We start from the raw sequence: 19,439 nt of genomic DNA on the forward strand, positions 1-19,439 counted from the left end.
TTATTGTGTCTAAACCACAAATAGGAAAACAAAAAAATTCAAAGGCTAACTATTTTAATGATAACTCAAATTGGTTTACAGGAAAGGTAATTATACAGTTTGCATTTGGGTTTTGAGGTTTTTAGGATTTTGGGGGGGTTGGAGGGGGAGAAAAAAGGAAAAGTCTAATGCATTTAGATTCTGCCAGGAAGAAAGAAAAAAGAGCTTGCTTAAAGCAAAACAAAACTAGCATTAGCTAAGATGTGGGAAAACACTGTTTTAGGAAGCTTTCACCTAAGCAGGTGTGGAGTCCAGACTCTCATATCGAGAGAGAGCATGAGGTTGGGACACCGCAAACTAATCAAATCAATCAACCGTCGGGAAAGCAGGCAACTACACAGACAGGGCAGGGCTTTCCTTCCCTAATCCCAGTCAGTTTTCAGAAATGGCGTCTACAAAAACTACCCAAACATCCCCTTAATAATTTGCACCCCTCCTCCACAACAGGGAAGCCATTATTTATGAGAAGTTTTACTTTCTCTTTCAAGCGTGGCTGGCTTCCTCCTGCCCCACATGGGGCCCGGTGGGTTGGATGGGTTGCCGGTTCTTTCCTGTCTTCTCCAACCCGAAATTAAAGAGGTGAATGAATCTGGTTCTACGGAAGCCAAGTCTTTCTTATCTGAAATGCCATTCTGAACACTACTTAGTGTTCAAAAAAAAAAAAAAAAAAAAAAAAAAAAAGTTATCATGACAGAAAAATAAAGCTTTACATGTCCGGGGAAGGACATCCATAAACATTTACACACATGTACAGGTGTGAAGGGAGCCGGATCAGCTGCATAGCACACAGCAGATCAAATTCATTAGGGACATTGGGGTATCCACCTGAATGCCTCCTCCCCTCTCCCTGCCCACAAACCAAATTCTACACTGACAGGGTCCCTGCCTGTAGTCCCAGCTACTCAGGAGGCTGAAGCAGGATTCATCTTTCTAAAATATAAAAGAAAATGTAAAAGATTCCTCCTGTTAGCTTCTTCCTAAGAAAAACTCAACCCTAATGACTCCTCTACCCTTCAGCTATTCAATAGGAAGGCAGAGGCAGGCAGATCTCTGTGAGTTTGATGCTAGCTTGGTCTACATAGTCCAGGACTGCCACCACCAGAGCTACATACTGAGATCCTGTCTCCAAATAAAGGAATATATTAAAGCAAATTAAAAATTTCAAAGTTTACATGGTACTGGAGACTGAGCCCAAAGCTCTGTGCGTGGTAGGTATATACACTACCACTGAGCTATATCTCTGGCCCTTTTTTTCAAAAATCTGAGACAGGAAAATCAGCAAGTTACAGGCCAGTCTCAAACATCTTCCTGCCTTGCCTTCAGCATTGCTAGGGTTCCAGGCGTGTGTACATGCGTGTGCACACCATGACACACCATGTTGTAGGTGTGGACGTCAGAGGGCAGCTTGTAGAAGTCAGTTCTCACCTTCTACCACACAGGTTCCAGGAATCAAAATCAGGTGGTCAGGCTTGGTGGCAAGTTTACCCACTGAGCCATGCCACCAGCAACACTCACCCACCACCATCCATTTCTCAAGACAGTGTCTCATATAGCCCAGGCTGGCCTCATACTCCCACTGTAGTCCGAGAGGACCTTAAAGTCTCATTTTCTGTTCCCACCTCCCAAGTGCTGGGATTTTTACAGGAGTGTGCCACTGGGCTGGGTTTATGTAGTTCTAGGGATGGAAGCCAAGTCTTTATGCATGAGAGAAGCGTTCTACAATTCAGCCATGTTCCCAGCTTGTAGCGGTACTTGTTACAGCAAGAAAAACTCCAAGAGACTGTTACTGAGTGGTGATCAACTTTTAATGTGTTGACTATTACTTAAAATAAATGGGAGCGTAATCATAGATCTTTGAAGGTGCAAAGAGGCTTCCCATAAAGGCCTCTGTGTAACAGGAATTCACAGTTTGCCATGTTATATCTTTATGTGAAAAAAGCCTCCGTCTTCTCTACCACAGTGTAAATCCCCAGTCCCTATTCATTTAGATTTTTTTTTTCCCAGTAGGTCAAAATCTCCCAGTTACTCTTTCTTTCCTTCGGGTCACTAATGGTACCATGAATCATAACTTGTCCGACTTTATAGCTAGAGAGAGACTGCAGATTTTAATAATAATAATAATTAATAGTATCTGAATGTTAGCTATGTGCTAGGCACTATACAAAACAACATGTAACAAATTATCTCGATTGGTCTTCACAACTACTCTGGGAGTGAACCCAGTGGGCAGTTAGGACAAAGAAATTGAAACCAAAGAAGTTAAAGCAAGCTAAGGACCAGCCTAAGGACAAAGGGAGCCTGGCCTCTTAGCAATTCTTTAAAATGCCGACACAACTATATACCTCGAAACCCTCAAGCCCATTACCCAAGTGCTTGACACTGTGATGGTTACCTTAGGAAAGTCAAAAGAGTTTCCTGACTGATGTAATTAAAAGATCAAAATCCAGGCAAATTGTTCAGTGGTTAGTAAAGTCATTCATTACCATAGATCTAGTAGCTAACAGGAGGGACAGCCAGGGTCTAAATATCATTTTCTTCTGGGGGTAGATCTGTCTTCCATATTATTTTGTTGAGCTGTTAAAATGATTTTCAGTAAGTAGATCCAAGATAAATGGGTAAACTAAGAAAGTGTCTGGAAAAGCACACATTCAACTATTAACATGAAAAGGAGTTTCATTTTTTACAACAGCATGTATTACTTTTATGAAAAGAATGCAACTTACTTGAAGGCTATTTCAAGGCAATTATGAACAAAAGCAAGGGAATAAATAAGAGGTGTGGCTGTCTGTGGCCTCCTTCCTCTGATCCCACTTAGAGCCCCTGAACACACTGTGCTGTTTTAAGCTCTGCACACCCAAGCTTCTTCCCTGAACGAAACTGTTCACTGCTCTGCAGAGATTCCTACTTATCAGGTGGTCTCCTGTACCCTCTCACCCCTGAAGAGAACAAACCTCTCTTTTCTTGGGCCTTCACTAAGAACTTACATACTCAGAGTGGCTGCTATGGACCAGCATGCTGTAAACATCCTAATGAATTTGTTTCATTTTGAGACAGAGTCCCCCTGTATAGCTCAAAGTGACCCAGAACTCAAGTTGCTCCTGCCGTAGCCTCTTAACTGCTGGGATTATAGGCATGTGTCACCAGGCCGGTCTCTTCATCTTCCTTTAAAAAAAAAAAAAAAAAAAACAGGAAAACTGAGGCTCATATTCTGACTGGGAAGCGGCCAATCCAGGGTCAAAACCCAGATTTCTTTGCCTCTGTAGCTTAGTCTTAAGCCATTGTCCACTCCTAAGTCTACAACTACAATAGCACATGCCCTGGTCCCCATGGGGCATGGGGGCAAAAAAAAACTGTTATCCACTACTCCTTCAGTCATAAAAACAGGGGTGAGATTTCAAAACTTCATTCTCCTTGGATCCTGCCTAGCTTTGATTTTTTTGTTGCTGTTTTGTTCTGATAAACACAGGGTTCCCTACATAGCCCTGTCTGACCTAGAACTCAACATGTAGACCTGGCTAACCTCAAACTTGCAGCAATCCTTCTGCCTCTGTGGGAGTATTTTTTCTTGAAATGGGGTTTTGCTATATAGCCTCCAACTAGCTATCTATGCAGGACAAATTGACCTTGAATTGGTAGTGGTCCCCCTGCCTCAGCCACCCAAATACTTGAATTACAAGCATGTACCATCATCATACCTGGATCTACCTAGCTATTTTTGGTTTTGGAAACAGGGTTTTATTCTCTACCCTAAGCAGACCTGGAATTCACCATGAAGCCCAGGCTATCTTCAAACTCAGCAACTTTCTTGCCTCAGAACTTAGCCACAAGCTGAAATGATGAACATGAGCCATCATGGTCAGCCTCTGCTTAATAATGTTTTGTTTTTGTTTGTTTATTTCAGTCAGGGTTTCACTATGTAGTCTCTAGTGGCCTGGAACTCAATTTGTAGCCCAGGCTGCCCTTGAATTCTTAGAGATCCAACTGCCTCTGCTTCCCAAGTGCTTGGATTAAAGACATATGCAACCAGCAAGGCTCATCTTTCTACCTTTGTGTGTTGTGTGTTTGCTAACCTGAATAAAATCACATCAAATGTAATATGAAAAGTAAGAACCACAGTAGAAATTCATTCTTCCAAATCTTACTCCTTTAAACACATTATTTCCAAGAATTTGCCACCAAATACAATCTGGTCACCCCAAATATCTGTACTACAATAAGCCAAGGCTCCCAAGCAGGAAATTCTTTTCACCACCAAAGACAACGAGGCAACGGCATCCTATTGTATCTCATTGGGGCTGATGCACAACAACGGGAATCTGTCGAGACTTGAGGTTGTCTTATGAGATGACTTATGTTAAAAGACCAAAAAGTTTGGCTAGAACTTTAAAATACAAATGACATAAAATGAGTTTCATGGCAGAGCACTTGCCTAGCAAGATGGGTTCCATCCCAACAGAAAAGGGGAAAGGGGAAGGGAGGGGAAGAGAAAGAAAGTTTCCTCCCTAGGTGTGATGCTTTCCTCTCTTTAATGACATGAACTTGTTGTATTGGATGATAAAGCATTTATCAAATTGTCCCAATAGAATGCAAATTCTACAAACAAGACATATCCTACTTTCCCCAGCAGTTTCCACAAAGAGAGTACATATCCACTGAGTTGTACACCATCTCTCACAAAACGTCAGTAAAAGGCTGCTGGCTTGGGCATCTAGAATGGTGTTCACCACCTCTGCCCTTCTCACATTTGAATGTCAAGACATACAGAAGCCAAAAGAAAAGGAACTATCGGCAGATAGAAATGACTACTGACCACAAGGCTCTCTGGCTTAAATGTCATTGAGGTCACAGCTACCCTTCACCTAAAATTTACCTAAACATATCCATTAATAAACGCATTAACAAATAACTGACGTTTTGCCTGGTGGCTGTGGTACATGCCTTTAATCCCAGCACTGTGCCCCACCACCACCACCTGTGGCACAGACGCAGGCAGGTCTCTTAGTTCAAGGCCAGCCTGGTTTTCAGCCAAGGCTATACTGAGAATTGCTGTCTTGAAAACTAAATAAATAGCTTGAGTTTGATAGTAAATAATGCTAACAAGAAAAAAAAATTACTTCCCAAGGAAGAAACAGAAAAGGGGTGTGCAGTGGTGGGGCATGCCTTTAATCCTAGCACTAATCCTAGCACTCTGAAGGCAAATCTCTGTGAGTTCAAGGTCAGCCTGGTCTACAAAGTTCCAGGACAATCAGAGCTAAAGCTAGCTAGCAGTCGCTAAGTATTTCCACCATTGTGACACACTATGCCTTAGGCAAGTGTCTTGTCCTTTTGGCCTCAATTTCCTTATCTACAAAATGAGGTTAACATTCTGTGAACAACCTACCTCACAGTCCCTTTGAATGTGAACAACCTACCTCACAGTCCCTTTGAAGTTCCTCATGGTTGTGGATGATTTCTAAGTGGGTATTTGTCCCCAATTAACTACATATGAAAATAAAAGATTCATGAATCTGCTAACGGTTTTTTGTGGCGAGTGTGCCAACAGACTAAGAACAAATTCCAACTTTTTCATTATTATTAGTCCAGATTTTCTTTCCAAGGGCTCTTCCAAAACCCTTGGGTTTGATTCCCAAAACCCACATGTTGTCATCTATCTGTAACTCTAGTTCCAGGGGAGCCAAAGTTCTCTTCTGGCCTCCTTGGGCACTGGACACACATGGTATACACACATACATACAGGCTAAACACACACGTACATAAAATGAAGATAAGTAAAATCTAAAAAGAAATTCTGCTAGTGTTCTGGGCTGGCACATACAATAATGAAACAAACATGTTTCCTCAAGGAACATGGACATTATTTAATATAAAAAGAAAAAAATGGCTGGCTCAAGCTCTACAGTCTAATTCCACATAGGTGGAGATGATTTATTGTTTTGATAAATTTAAATCAATGCTTTACCTGTCAGCCCGACATTTTCAATGCATACACAGAATAAATAAGGCCTTTAATATAGGAAACAGATATAGGCTGTATACATTTTGAATAAGAAAAATGACTAATCTCTGACTGTATGAACACACATATCATCTGATGTAACAGAGTGATGTGGCTAGGTAAGAAAAGTGACTTCAGTGACTGAACTTGCTACACACACCCCAACAGGTAAAGTTTACACACAGAGCTCAGCCAAGGCCAACCAGTCTTTGTTTCCCTATCTTCTGCATTTACCCAAGAGCTTGGCTCTGAGACAGAAAACTCCCACTCTTGATTGGCTCATTCTGCCCTGTGCAATTAAGCAACACCACAATCCAGTAAACGCAATGGCTCAATTATTTATTGTCTAGTCCAGTTTACCAGGTATTTATGAGAGAACAATGTCAAAGAGGAAAGAGGTTTGTCGCTCTTTAGAGCTGGTTTGACCAGGGATTTACTTTGAATTAAAAAAAGAAAAAGAAAAAAATGTTTTTAACAAGGTGAGGGGGAAGCATAGTTTAACATTGAAAGTGGTGGATGAAAATTTAGAAAGAACACAAGTTTGTCAATTTCCTATAGGAAATATGATTCTTATGGGGAAAAAAATCGTAGCCACAGCTAGCCAGCCCAAGAGGCTGTGGGGGGACAGGACGCCAGTTCCCACCTCCGAAGGAATACAGCTGGCTACTGAAGGGGCAGAAGCAAGACAAGGCGAAGAAAGTGGCTCAGCACCGAGCCGCCTGGCCCAGCACGGGGGCGGGAAGGAGGCGCTTTCTAACTCCCCCGCCCCAATGATCTCCGCCGGCGTGACAGTGGCTCCGGTGGCCTGAATGTCCCTAGCCTCGGGGAGCGGGCTTTGGAGGGCCGCAGTTCACATCTGTCACCCTCAGCTTAGAATGCCCTCGCCCCACGATTCCTCCCCCGGAACTCCTACTCTCCCTCCGTATCTCCCCTTCGAAACTTCCAGCGCCGCTTCCCTTCCCAGGCCGGCTCCTGTCATCAGCGGAGCAGTCCCTCCTGAGCGACCCTCTGTGCCTCCTCCTATCCTCCCGCCTCACTTAAGTGTCCATCCACCCCTAAAGCCGCAACCGCGCGACGCCCCGCGAAGTCCACCAGCTGGCATGCCGTCGGGGAGGTGGCCCCACCCTGCACCCCCTTTCACCTGTCTCCCGGGCTGAGGCCCGACTGGCCGGGCTGCGCTGGCTGGAGACGCGAGCAGCTGGGCTCCCGAGGGCCGCCTAGCCTCTCTTAGCCTACGCGATCAGGAGACACCGAGCCGGGTTGTGCTTCGGCGATCCGGTTAGGGCTCGTTCCCTCCGCCGCGACGTCGGAACCCCAGGTTCCCCCTCCCTGTCTACACTGCAGCTCCGGAAACCGCTGAATTACAGCCCCTCCAGCCAATCCCCACCCAGCTCCCAACTGGCCAAGACACGCCCCCATGCATAATTAAAGAACGGCCAGCTGGCTAGGCCACCCTGAGGCCTCGAGGCGAGAGCCCTGCTTCCTAAGCCCCGCCCACTGACCAATGAGAAGCGCCTCTAGGGCAGAAGGTGGGGTCGGGAGACGTCTGGGCACGCCTCCCTGAGCAGGCTGTTCCGAGAGCTTCGTGCTCCTCCCTCCGCGATCAAGGGAAGAGCGGAGGCCTAGCTCTCAAAAGCTCGGGGGGAGGGAGGAAACATTAGTGGAATGTCCTGCTGAAAACTCAGCTGAGTTCCTGGCAGTGCGTGACGTCAAGACACTTTAAATGCCCTGATAGGGCTCGCTTCTGCCCGCTCTCCCTTTTCCCGGCCCTTGGCACCACGTGGGGGCGAGACCGTGAGCCTCTTAGCACGTGGGAATCAGCCAGCGGTCTCCGGGTGTCACCCCACATAATGCATTTGGGTTTCTGGGGACATCAAAAAGAGCATGAGAGGCTCTTGACTACTCTGAACTTCAATTTCTGCGTGAGTCTGGACATACACCCGGAAATATGACGTGAAAATAGAGAAATTACTAGATTGCGTGGGGGAGAATAGTGGATGTAACCCAATGTTGTGTTCCATCGCTTCAACCACGAAACTCAACAGCAAGGCTTTATGGGTCAGATCACAGAAATGGAGAAAGCAACACGCATGACAGCCGACTAGAATACACAGTATTTGACAGTTCCACTTGTCTGAGTTTTGTGTTGTTTTATTGCTTCGTTATATTGGCTCTTGAAATTCTGTAAAAGAGTTTTGATCAATTTGTTTCCATTAAAAGATAACTGGTTTTGTGACTGGAGGGATTCCTCAACAGTTAAAGAGCACTAGCTGGTCTTAGAAGATTCAAATTCAAGTCCCAGAACCCATATGGTGGCTCTCAACCATCTGTAACTCTAGCCCCAGAGGATCTGTGACCTCCTCAGACTTCTGCCATCACCTGGGAACATATATGGTACACAAACATGCACTCAGACAAAACATCCATATGCTTTAAGTAATTTTTAAATTAGGTGCTAATTTTTAAAACTAACACACAAAAGGCCCATAAAATATCCTCCTTGTCTTTAGGATTCATTGTTATCATTAATTGATCTTTTGCCATTAAGCTTAAATGTCCAATTGAGACAAACAGTTTTGAGACATTCTTCCACTACTGCCTAAGACTGAGGTAGCAAGCCAGGTAGTGGTGGTGCACACCTATAATCCCAGCTCTCAGGAGGCAGAAGCAGGTGGATCTCTCTCTTTGAGTTGGAGGCCAGCCTGGTCTACAGAGGGAGTTCCAAGACAGCCAAAGCTACACAGAGAAAACCTGTCTCAAAAAAAAAAAAAAAAAAAGACAAGCCTGAGATGGCAGGGGTAATACTCTTTATTTAACCTTTTTTGAGTTCTTGAAGCTCTTGAAGATGTCTTTCCCATCTTGTCTGTTGGGTGTGCAGATTTTACTGAGTTGAAACTGGCCATTCGTGGTATTTAGATATGCTTTGCTTTATGTAATAGAGGATGAACTTTGAATAGTGCAGTGATTTGTATGTGTATGTGATAATGCAGATTTACAAGTGTATCAATCATGTTTGTATTGTCTGTGTTAAACACAAAGAGGGATAAAGATAAAATCTAAAAAGGACTGTTATCTCACCACACACATAACTCCTATGACATTTTTTAAAAACACAGCTAATACATACCTAAACAGTTCAAGAAGCTTGAGGTTTTTGTTTTCTTTATTATTACTATCACTTGGTTTCTTGAGACAGGATCTCAGAGATTTTCTAGCCTCTACCTCCTGAATGGGCTGAGATTTCAGACATTCCCCACTACGTCCCAGCTAGGTTGAAATTTTTTAATAAAAACCTCCTACTTCCACCATCAGTCCTTTTCCCTAAAAGTAGATATTGTTATTAATTTCTGATGAGAAAAAAATCAATGACTGTTAACCTTTCCTGGGTCAGGGATATTTTTGCAAGACTGCCAGAGATTATGGATTCTAAGCCCCAGGAAATAGACAGCCTCCAGATTGGGACCTCAGGTACCACTTCAGATCCATCTTTATGGGTGTGTAATGTTTGGAATGAAACCCAGGGACCTGAACATGCTAAACATATGTTCTACCACTGAGCTACTTCCTTGGCCAATACCTGTTTTCAAAGTAAGAAGTGAGTACCTCAGGGTAGGGTCACTAACGATGGATTTAAGTCTCAGTTGACCAGTAGCTCCACCCCAGGATGGAAACTGTTATATTTACGTAGGGAATTGTAGGGAGGGAGAACACAAGCATTCATCATCACTGCAGGATATCCCACATATCACCTAATTCTGTTTGAGCTTGATCATGCAGTTGACTAGCTAGCTCCCTGATAATGTAGCTTAACATTTGTTTAATGATTTCCTGCTGACAAAACACATATATATTTATTGCCCTTTTGTTGCTGTTTGCTTGTTTGTTTTAGGCAGAATCTGTCTATGTAACCCAGGCTGGCCTACAGCTACAATCCTGGCTGTGCTTCTCAAATGTTAGGATTACAGATATGAGCCACCTTGCCCATCTTATTGCCTCTTTCCTTTTTTGCACTGATAGAACACTAAGGTTGAAAGATAAGCATGTGGCTCAAGCTTATAAACCCAGCTGGGGCCAGGGGGATAGCTCAGTTGACAAAGTGCCTGTCATGCAAGCCTAAAGACTTGAACCCGGGTCCCTGGCACTCACGTAAAAAAAGCCATGTATGATCGATCCTAGCACTGGTAGGGCAGACACAGATGGATCCCCAGAGTTTGCTGGCCAGCCCAGCTAGCCAATCAGTGAGTTCTAGGTTCAGTAAGGGACCACTTCAAATGATAAGGTATGTGGCTTTCTAAATGGCTCAGCAGGTAAAAGACACTTGTTACCAAGCCTGATAACCTGAGTTCAATACCCAGGATCCTTCCCAGCCCCCAAAAAGTAGGGAGGGGGTGAATAGCCAAAACAAAATGCTGGCATGATGACTCACATCTATAACCCAAGCACTGAAGAGAATACAGAATAGCTTTGAGCTTTGAAAGTTTGAAGCCAGCCTGGGCTATATAGTGAGTTCTAGATCAATCCACACTACAGATAAGATCCTGCCACCACCCACCCACCACCTACTACCCACTCTCGTCTTAAAAAAAAAAAAAAAAAAAAAAAAAAAAAAAAAAGGAGAGCCAGGTGTGGTAGCATACAGCTTTAATCCCAGCACTAAGGCAGATATCTGTGAGTTCAAGGAGGCCAGCCTAGTCTACACAAAGAGTTCCCGAACAGCCAGGGCTACATAGTGAAGACCCTATCTCTCTCTCACACACACACATACACACACACACACACACACACACACACAGAGAGAGAGAGAGAGAGAGAGAGAGAGAGAGAGAGAAAGGAGGGGGCGGAGAACACTCAGGTCAAAATAACCTGAGTGACTCAGCACTTTGCCAACTGGCACATTTTGTCTCCTGCAGCCCAGCTTCATCTAACCACTCCAGCCCTGCCCTCCTCGAGTACATCTTCCATCACCCTATAATCTCACATGAACCCATCTGATCCATCTTTTTTGTTTGTTTGTTTTTTTTGTTTTTCAACCCAGGGTTTCTCTGTGTAGCTTTGTAGACAGACTAACCTCGAACTCACAGAGATCCACCTCCCTCTGCCTCTCGAGTGCTGGGATTAAAGGCGTGCTCCACCACCCAGCCATCTGCTTTGCCCATCTTTAAAACACTATACCAAGCATGGTGCTTGGTATATGACTATATTCCCAGCACTTGTAAGCTGAGGCAGGAGAACTGTTTGATGCTAGCCTGGTCTATTTGGTTCATCTCATTAAAATAATAGTAATAATGTATGTATTTATGTATGTACACACACACACACACACACACACACACACACACACACACCTGCCACTGGCCTTTCCACCCCTCCATGAAAACCTCTTGTCTAAAGGCTATGGTTTCTCTCACTACAGGACTGTTCTCTCCTCACTCTAGCCTAACCTCCCCTGCTACCACAGACTTCATCCTAAAAGTTAAATAAACTAATATGCAATATGTCACTCCTATTCTCTAATATGCTTACAGGAACCCCTGCCCCCCCCAAAAAAAACAGACTTCAACTCTCTGGGCTTGGACCTACATCACAGAGAGACATGGCTAGACACACTGAAAGGCCAACATGGTCATTAAATGTCAGACCCACTATAGTGCCTCCCTCCAGAAAATGGTGAAGATGGAGAGATGGCTCAATGGTTATAAAGGCGACGAAAATTGAAGTCCACCAACACACCAAATACACATGCTTTTTCTGCAGCAAAACCAAGATGGGCTGCAGGCACTGACTGCAGTTCCTTTGTAAAAAACAGTGGTTTGTGGGAATCTCCACCCGAAAATTGAAATCCACCAACACACCAAATACACATGCTTCTTCTGCAGCAAAACCAAGATGGGCTGCAGGCACTGACTGCAGTTCCTTTGTAAAAAACAGTGGTTTGTGGGAATCTCCACCCACGTCACCATTTCTGCTACCACAGTCCAGTCTGCCATCAGAGGGTGAAAGGAATTGATAGGCCAGCAGAAATGTTCCTATCCCCGTCTTGCAATAAAGTCTTAATCTCTACAACTAACAAAAATCAGAGTTAAACGTAAATTGATGACCACCCAACACAGAGCCAGGCATACAGTAGGAACTCAATCTCTGCCCCTTCTTTCCTCTTGATTTGACTCAGCAAACCCAGTCCGACCTGAACTCTAGCCTCTTCCCATGTATCCTAAGTAGCCCAAATTCCCGGCACTAAATGTATCACATCTCCTTCCTCTTGAATGGGTCAGGTCCTTTGTAACTTTGTGTCTTTATGGCTGTTCTTTCTTCCAGCTAGAATACCTTCCCCCATGTCCTATGAGAAAACTATGATTCTTCAAAAATCACCTCCTCTGGGTTTTCCTAGATATTTTCAGCAAAGTTTATCTCTTCTGCTAGACTGCCTGGACAGGTCTCTCCCCATCTAGAATAATATTCATCACCTTGAACTGTAATGAACCCATTTGTTAGCCTACTTCCTTGTAAGTAAAATAAATGATTAACATTTATCAAGTAATGTCTACGTTTAAAAAACTATACCGGGCATCTAACCCAGTGTGGTAGATATTGTAATTCTCATCTTGGGGATAGGCTATGAAATAGGGTCTTTCTATGTAGTTCTGACTAGCTAAAATATACTACATAAACCACGCTGGCCTCAAGCTGTAAATGGTCCCCTTTCCTCTGCCTCCCATGCTCTTGGATTAGAGGTTTGAGCTACAATGCCTGTATTTCCCCCTCTCCTGAAACAGGGTCTCATATAGCCTAAGCTTGCCTGCAACTTACTTTTCACCTGAGGCTGGTCTTAAACTGCTGATTCTCCTACCTTTACCTCTCAAGCAGTAGGCATATAGTTTTTATTTAACAGCAGAGAAACCTAAGATTTAGAAAATAAAAGGCTGCTCTAGTGTGGTGAAGCATACCTATCACCCTGACAATTAAGTGTGTCACAACAGCAACAAATGATCAGTTTATGCTAAGGCCTACCTAGATAGCAATTCATGAGCAAAATTTACTGTTGCTTTGAATGACCAAATTTAAGAATGGGGACTAGAGAGATGGATAAGCAGTTAAGAGTACTCAGTGAGAGTCTGGAGTAATCACACGTACCATTAATCCCAGCACTTAGGCAGATGCAAGGTGTGTCTCTGTGAGTGCAAGACCAGACTGATTTACATAGCAAGTTCCAGACCAGCCAGAGCTACATAGTGAAACCCAAAAACAACAACAAAGAAAATCACTTGGGTTCCTAGCATCCAGGTCAAGTTATATCATAATTGTATGTAACTCCGGCTCCAAGAGATCTGACACCCTTTTCTGGCCTTGGTGGATACCAGCATTTATGTGCATGTTTCATACCAAGACATATATATGTACATAATTAAAAATTAGCAAGAGGTTCTGAGTTCAGTTCCCAGCATCCACAGGGTGGCACACAACCACCTGTAACTCCCCTTCCAGAAGATCCAATGTTCCTCTTCTGGCCTTCTTCAGGTCACTGCATGAACTTGATGCTCATAAATACATTCAGGCAAAATACTCACACACATGAAGTAAAAATAAATAAATCTTTAAAAATATTTATGGGTATGTTATACCTGGGAACCAAATGCAGGTTTTTCTAGGAGTAGCCAATGTTTATAATCCCCGAACCATCTCTCCAGCCCATATTTTAAATTAAAAAAAAAAAAAAACAGTACTAAACTTAGGGATAGTTCATCACATGACAGTAGGTAGCCAAGTTAGTTTTCTACTTGTTACTTGAAAGATTCAGGAACTGTAGGCTAGCTCAAGAACTGATATTGATTCAACTTTGTAAGGTTCTAGAAACATTGAATTTATTCTCTGTTCCCTGGAGGAGGTCTTCTTGGTCCCTAAGTATAAAGAAAGCATGGTAGAGACAAGATTTAGAGAAGTGCCTAGAAGATGCTAAGCGAATGATAAGCTGCTGTTGTGATCAAATAGTACAAGAAGCAACTGTGGAGGTGCTGGGATTCTCATGTGTCTCAGGCACACAAAAACTCAGGCAGGACTGTCTGAGCTTTGTCCTTATTGTCACAGAAATCAGCAGATCTGTTTATTGAGAACAGCTCAGATTCTCCTGCAAGACAGTTCTCAGGCATCCGTATCTGCACATCTCTCTTTCCTCCTGTCTAGAGAATGGTCCTCCCTATTCAGTACCAAGGCCAAGGTTTTTTCCTATATTGCTTAAACCATTATTCATACCTTGTCATTCTGTTTCTGCAGTGACTTCCTGGAGGGCCCTATATAGAAAGGATTCTTTATCTCACCCTTCAAAGCCTTGCTTGCTGCCAGCTTCCCTGCTACCCACTGGATTCCAGCCAGGCCGTTTCCCAGTTCAGGGCCTCTGCAGATGCTCTTCCTGTCCCTTCCCTGGCTTTGGCATAGATTGTTCCTTCTCACACTTTGTATCTTACTCAGACAGGCTTTATCTAAAGTTGCTTCCCACCTCCTCTTCTCTTTCTCTCTTTTCTGTTTCCTGTGAACTCCTCACAGTTCTTTTATATCTGTTCAGTCTTATCTGTTTATTCATCATACTGGTAGTTCCAGGGAAGGGGATGTCTGTTCCTTTGTCTCCCTGATGCCTAACACAATGCACATCGTGTATTTTGTGCTTGATAACTAGTGAGTGAGGGCTAGGAGTGTAGCTCAGTTAGTAAAATGCTTGCTTTAGCATGCATGAAGATCTAGGTTTGAGCTTCAGCATCCTATAAAACTGGTGTGGTGGTACACACCTGTTAGCCCAGTGTTTAAGGGGTAGAGTCAGGAGGCTCTGGAGTTCAAGGTCATCCTTGGGTACTTGGTGAATTCATAGCTATCGCAGGGTACATAAGACTCTATCAAAAAAAAAAAAAGTAAGAGGCTAGATAAATGATTCAGTGGTTAAAAGACCACCATACCGCTGTTGCAGAGGACGCAAGATGGGTTCTTACTTCAGCTCCAAAGGATCTGACACCCTCTTCTGGCGTCTGCAGGTACCTGCACTCATGTGCACATACTCACACACAGACATATACATGTACATAGTTAAAAACTAATAAAATATTCCAACGAATAAATGGGCATGATGGTGCTTGCCTATAATCCTGGCACAGATCACTGTTATTTGAGGCCAACCTGCTCTAGGTACAGAGTTCCAGGTATCTAGATCTTTGTAGTGAGACCCTGTCCTCCTCCCCTCACCCCTTCAAAACAAAATGAACAGCTACATGAGCTGCTGGTCTCAGTCTCTTCTGTCTGTCTTTGAAGATCCTTTCTCTTTCCTGTCTTGGAACCTGATATTTCCTCAAGTTGCCTTCCTTCCATCATTACCCCCCATGCTCTTAGTTCACTTGTTTCAGAGAGCCTTCTGCCTTTTCTTGTCTGTAGGACAGGATGCTGGCAGGCACCAGGAGCCTTGTTACCAGAGCTGATGTCTTTTCTCCAGAATTTGATTTTGCTATAGAATCCCATACTGTTAGTCATCTACATTTTCCCTCTAAGACATTCTTGCATCCCTTGACCATCACAGTGATTAGCAGAATCTAGACTCTGACCCACAATACACCATTCCTTAACCTCTCTCAAGTTTTGACACCCCCATCAGAAAAGAGAGAATATAACAATTCTTCCCTTAGTTAACTTGCACTAAGTTTCTGTTAATGATGTAAGACACCAGTTTTTCTGTTGGTAGAGTGTTTATCTAGCACATGTATATTCTTAGGTTCTATTCATTCCCACCACCACATAAACCAGCTATGGTAGTAAATATCAAAAATCTTACCACTTAGGAGTTGGGGGCAGAAAGATCAGGAGCTCAAGATAATTCTTGGTTGTATACCAAGTTTAAGGCCAGCCTTGGATATAGGAGAGCCTATCTGAAACAAACAAACAAGAAGCATATTTTTAAAAGAAGGGCTTTGAATGACAGAACTCCCCCCAAGACCCATAGACCATCTAACAAATCCCAACACCAAGTATGAGAAGCCCTTTTATGAGTTATTGGTCAGAGGAGTTCAAAAGACTCCTAAAACATTATAGGCTATTGCTGTTGCCCTTGATTGCCTCCCAGAGGTTGAGTGTATGTCCCTATGAATAAAGATACCATATGCTTCAGACAAGGTCCTGGAAGATCTGAGATGGATCTGACCTGAAAACTTCCATCCTGAGAAACGTCTTCCATGAGACCAGAAGTTGATGTGAAAGCATCCAAGAGAGGGAAGCAACCAACAGCCCCACCTAGATATAACATGCATCAACTACAACAACCTTCAGCTTGGCACATTAACCCTAAAGGTGTAATAATTAATATCTTGGTGGTTACCAACAGCTCTCTTATTAGACTTAAGGCCCACTTGACAAGAAAGAAAGGAATCACTCCTGGAACCTCACCTAATACGCTGCATTCTAAAGGTCTAGCCTTATAACCACAGATAAGTGTAGTCCTTACCCTCAAAAAAAAAAAAAAAAAAAAAAAAAAAAACTTCTTATTGCAACAGAACATTATAGGAATTATAGGAAGCTACAACCAACCAAAATGTAGACAATAAGTGATAATGCAGTGCCCAACCCCAACTGATCCATCTATAACACAACTCCCACACCTAAGGCTCAGGAAGCATCTCCAAAGAGAGGATAGTAACATTGAAAAAGCCAGAGAAACAACATCTGTTACAAGATTGCAGCTCCTACAAGCATCAGGAAGGCTGCACCTGAGAAGTTTCAACAACATGGCTGCTGCCTAAACAAGATCTGAAGAAGGAGAGCATGCTAACATGGGCGGAGGATTTCACAGGGCCCCAACAAAGAGCTACAGGCAACTAAGGAATGCTGAGAGAGGGAGAAACTGTCATCCTTAGGGAAGAGCCCCCAACTGGTTATCCGATACCAAATGGTCAGCCCTGGAATCATAAGTTTACAGGTAACATATTCCAGACTGAGCAGGTTGTATGTATACATTTAGAAAATACTTACATATGTGTGTGTGTTTCACATATATATCCTATTTCTCTCAAACAGAAAGAGACCGAGAATTTGAAAGAAAGCAAGGGGCAGGGTATATGGGAGGGGTTGTTAGAGGGGAGGAAAGTAGAAAATGATGTAATTTTATATATATATATATATATATATATATATATATATATATACATACATATATATTGTTTTGTTTTGTTTTTCTAGACAGGGTTTCTCTGTGGTTTTGGAGGCTGTCCTGGAACTAGCTCTTGTAGACCAGGCTGGTCTCGAACTCACAGAGATCCACCTGCCTCTGCCTCCCGAGTGCTGGGATTAAAGGCATTTGCCACGATGGCCCAGCTATTTTTTTTAAAGATTTATTTATTTATTTATTATACATATAGTGTTCTACAGGCATATATGCTTACATGCCAGAAGTGGGCATCAGATCTCTTTGTAGATGGTTATGAGCTACCCTATGGTTGCCAGGGATTGAACTCAGAACCTCTGGAAGAACATCCAGTGCTATCTCTCCAGGCTCCCCCCCCCCTTTTTTTTTTTTTAGGTTTAAAGGAAGGAGGGAATAAGGAAGCTGAAATTGGGCTCAAATTGCAAAACTAAGAGTTGGGCAGCCATACCTTGGGAAAGGCAATTCCAGGAACAAGACTTTGTGAACTGTCCCACGGAAGGCCTGCCCATTGCTTATCGTGAATTGACTACAAACAGGATCTGGTTCTATGACCTCCCACTCCAAACTGTCAGAGCTTGTAAGTTCATTGACCCAGATAGGACTCTGCATTTATCCTTAACAGAGCAACTGAGGACAGGAACAGAGTGTCATTTCACGGACATGAAGACCTCGATGGAAGGAACAGGGCATTTCTGAGCAAGGGACATTAAATATACACAGCAGAATGGCTCAAAGTGATGTTTATGAAAGAGTCCTTCGCCAGTAGGAAGGTGTTTTAGCTATCTATCACTGTGAAGAGACAGCACGGCTAAGGCAATTTGCAAAAGAAACCCTATAATTGGAGGCTTTCTTAGTTTCTGGGGTGAGTCCTTCATCAGCATGGCAGGCAGGCAGGCAGGCAGGCAGGCAGGCAGGCAGGCAGGCAGGCTGCTGAAGCAGAGCTGAGAGCTCTATATCCTGATCTGAAAGTAGGAGGCAGAGAGAGCAAGGCAAGGCCTAGCTTGTGTGGGTTTTCAAAAGCTCAGAGACCACCCCCAGTGGCACACCTAACAAGGCCACACCTCCTAGTCCTTCCCAAAACAGCTCTACCAACTAGGTGTCCTAGCATTCAGATAGATGAACTTATGTGCGCACTAATATCTTCCTTCCTTCCTTCCTTTCTTTCTTTTTTCCTTCCTTCCTTCCTTCCTTTCTTTTTTGTTTGTTTTTCGAGACAGGGGTTCTCTGTGTAGTTTTGGAGCCTGTCCTGGAACTCACTTCTGTAGACCAGACTGGCTTCAAACTCACAGATATCCACCTGCCTCTGCCTCCCAATTGCTGGGATTAAATGTGTGCTCCCCTAATGCCTGGCTGATATGTGTCATTTTCATTGAAACCACGCAAACAGATGGCCTTCTCATTACTGATCATGAACTTTTTAGACCCATGATCTCCTAAAGGAGGACTGTCCTGTCTGTTTATTTACTTGGCTGATTGTTGGCTGTGCTAGGGATGAACCTAGAACCTCCACCACTGAGCTACACTTCCAGCCCCGTCTCTAATTCATTTTGCTCTTTTATTTATTTATTATTTTTATTTTGCTAGCTCCATCCTTTGGCCACTCATCTAATATCTAACCACTTCAAGGACAACTTTATTTATTTATTTATTTATTTATTTATTTATTTATGGAATGCTTCATGAATTTGCATAGCATCCTTGCACAGGGGCCATGTTAATCTTCTCTGTATCATTCCAAATTTTTAGTTTATGTGCTGCTGAAGTGAGCACCAAAGACAACTTTCTCCTCCTCCTCTTCCTACTCCTCCTTTTTCTCCAAGACAGAGTTTCCCTATATAACAGCTCTAGCTGTCCTGGAACTTGCATTGTAGATTAGGCTGACCTCAAACTCACAAGGATCCCCCTGCCTCTGTCTCTGCAGTGCTTGGATTAAAGGTATGTGCCACCACTGACTGGCCAAGGACAGTTTTTTTTATTTATGTAAACCAACTTACAGGATTGTTTCACAAGTCCAAACTACTACTACTACTACTACTATACTACTATTTCTCCTCCTTCTCCTCCTCTTTCTTCATTTTGTATGCAGTGTTCTGTCTGCATGTATGCCTGCAGGCCAGAAGAGGGCACCAGATCTCATTACAGGTGGTTGTGAGCCACCATGTGGTTGCTGGGAATTGAATTCAGGACCTCTAGAAGAGCAACTAGTGCTCATAACCACTGAGCCATCTCTCCAGCTGA

The 19,439-nt window shown here is 43.4% G+C and overlaps 1 protein-coding gene and 1 non-coding gene across 5 annotated transcripts in view; both read right to left on the reverse strand.

The window, feature by feature from the left end:
- The window catches only part of Stat3 (signal transducer and activator of transcription 3), a 50,265-nt gene extending 42,872 nt beyond the window's left edge, over positions 1-7,393 (reverse strand). For 2 of the 4 annotated variants that reach the window (XM_051177043.1, XM_051177050.1), the window contains exon 1: positions 7,176-7,392. The gene's annotated coding sequence lies outside the window, so the exon portion shown is untranslated. Of the gene's footprint in view, positions 1-7,175 lie in introns of all 4 variants that reach the window. The other 2 variants (XM_051177059.1, XM_051177040.1) reach the window with 2 other exon arrangements.
- An 11,469-nt stretch (positions 7,394-18,862) lies between these two features.
- Positions 18,863-18,971, reverse strand: LOC127221793 (U6 spliceosomal RNA). Its single transcript, XR_007834497.1, has one exon. It is a non-coding gene; the product is annotated as a U6 spliceosomal RNA (small nuclear RNA).
- Between the last annotated feature and the right edge of the window lie 468 nt (positions 18,972-19,439).

This window comes from Phodopus roborovskii, unplaced genomic scaffold (assembly GCF_943737965.1).
Source record: "Phodopus roborovskii unplaced genomic scaffold, PHOROB, whole genome shotgun sequence".
Lineage (NCBI taxonomy): Eukaryota > Metazoa > Chordata > Mammalia > Rodentia > Cricetidae > Phodopus > Phodopus roborovskii.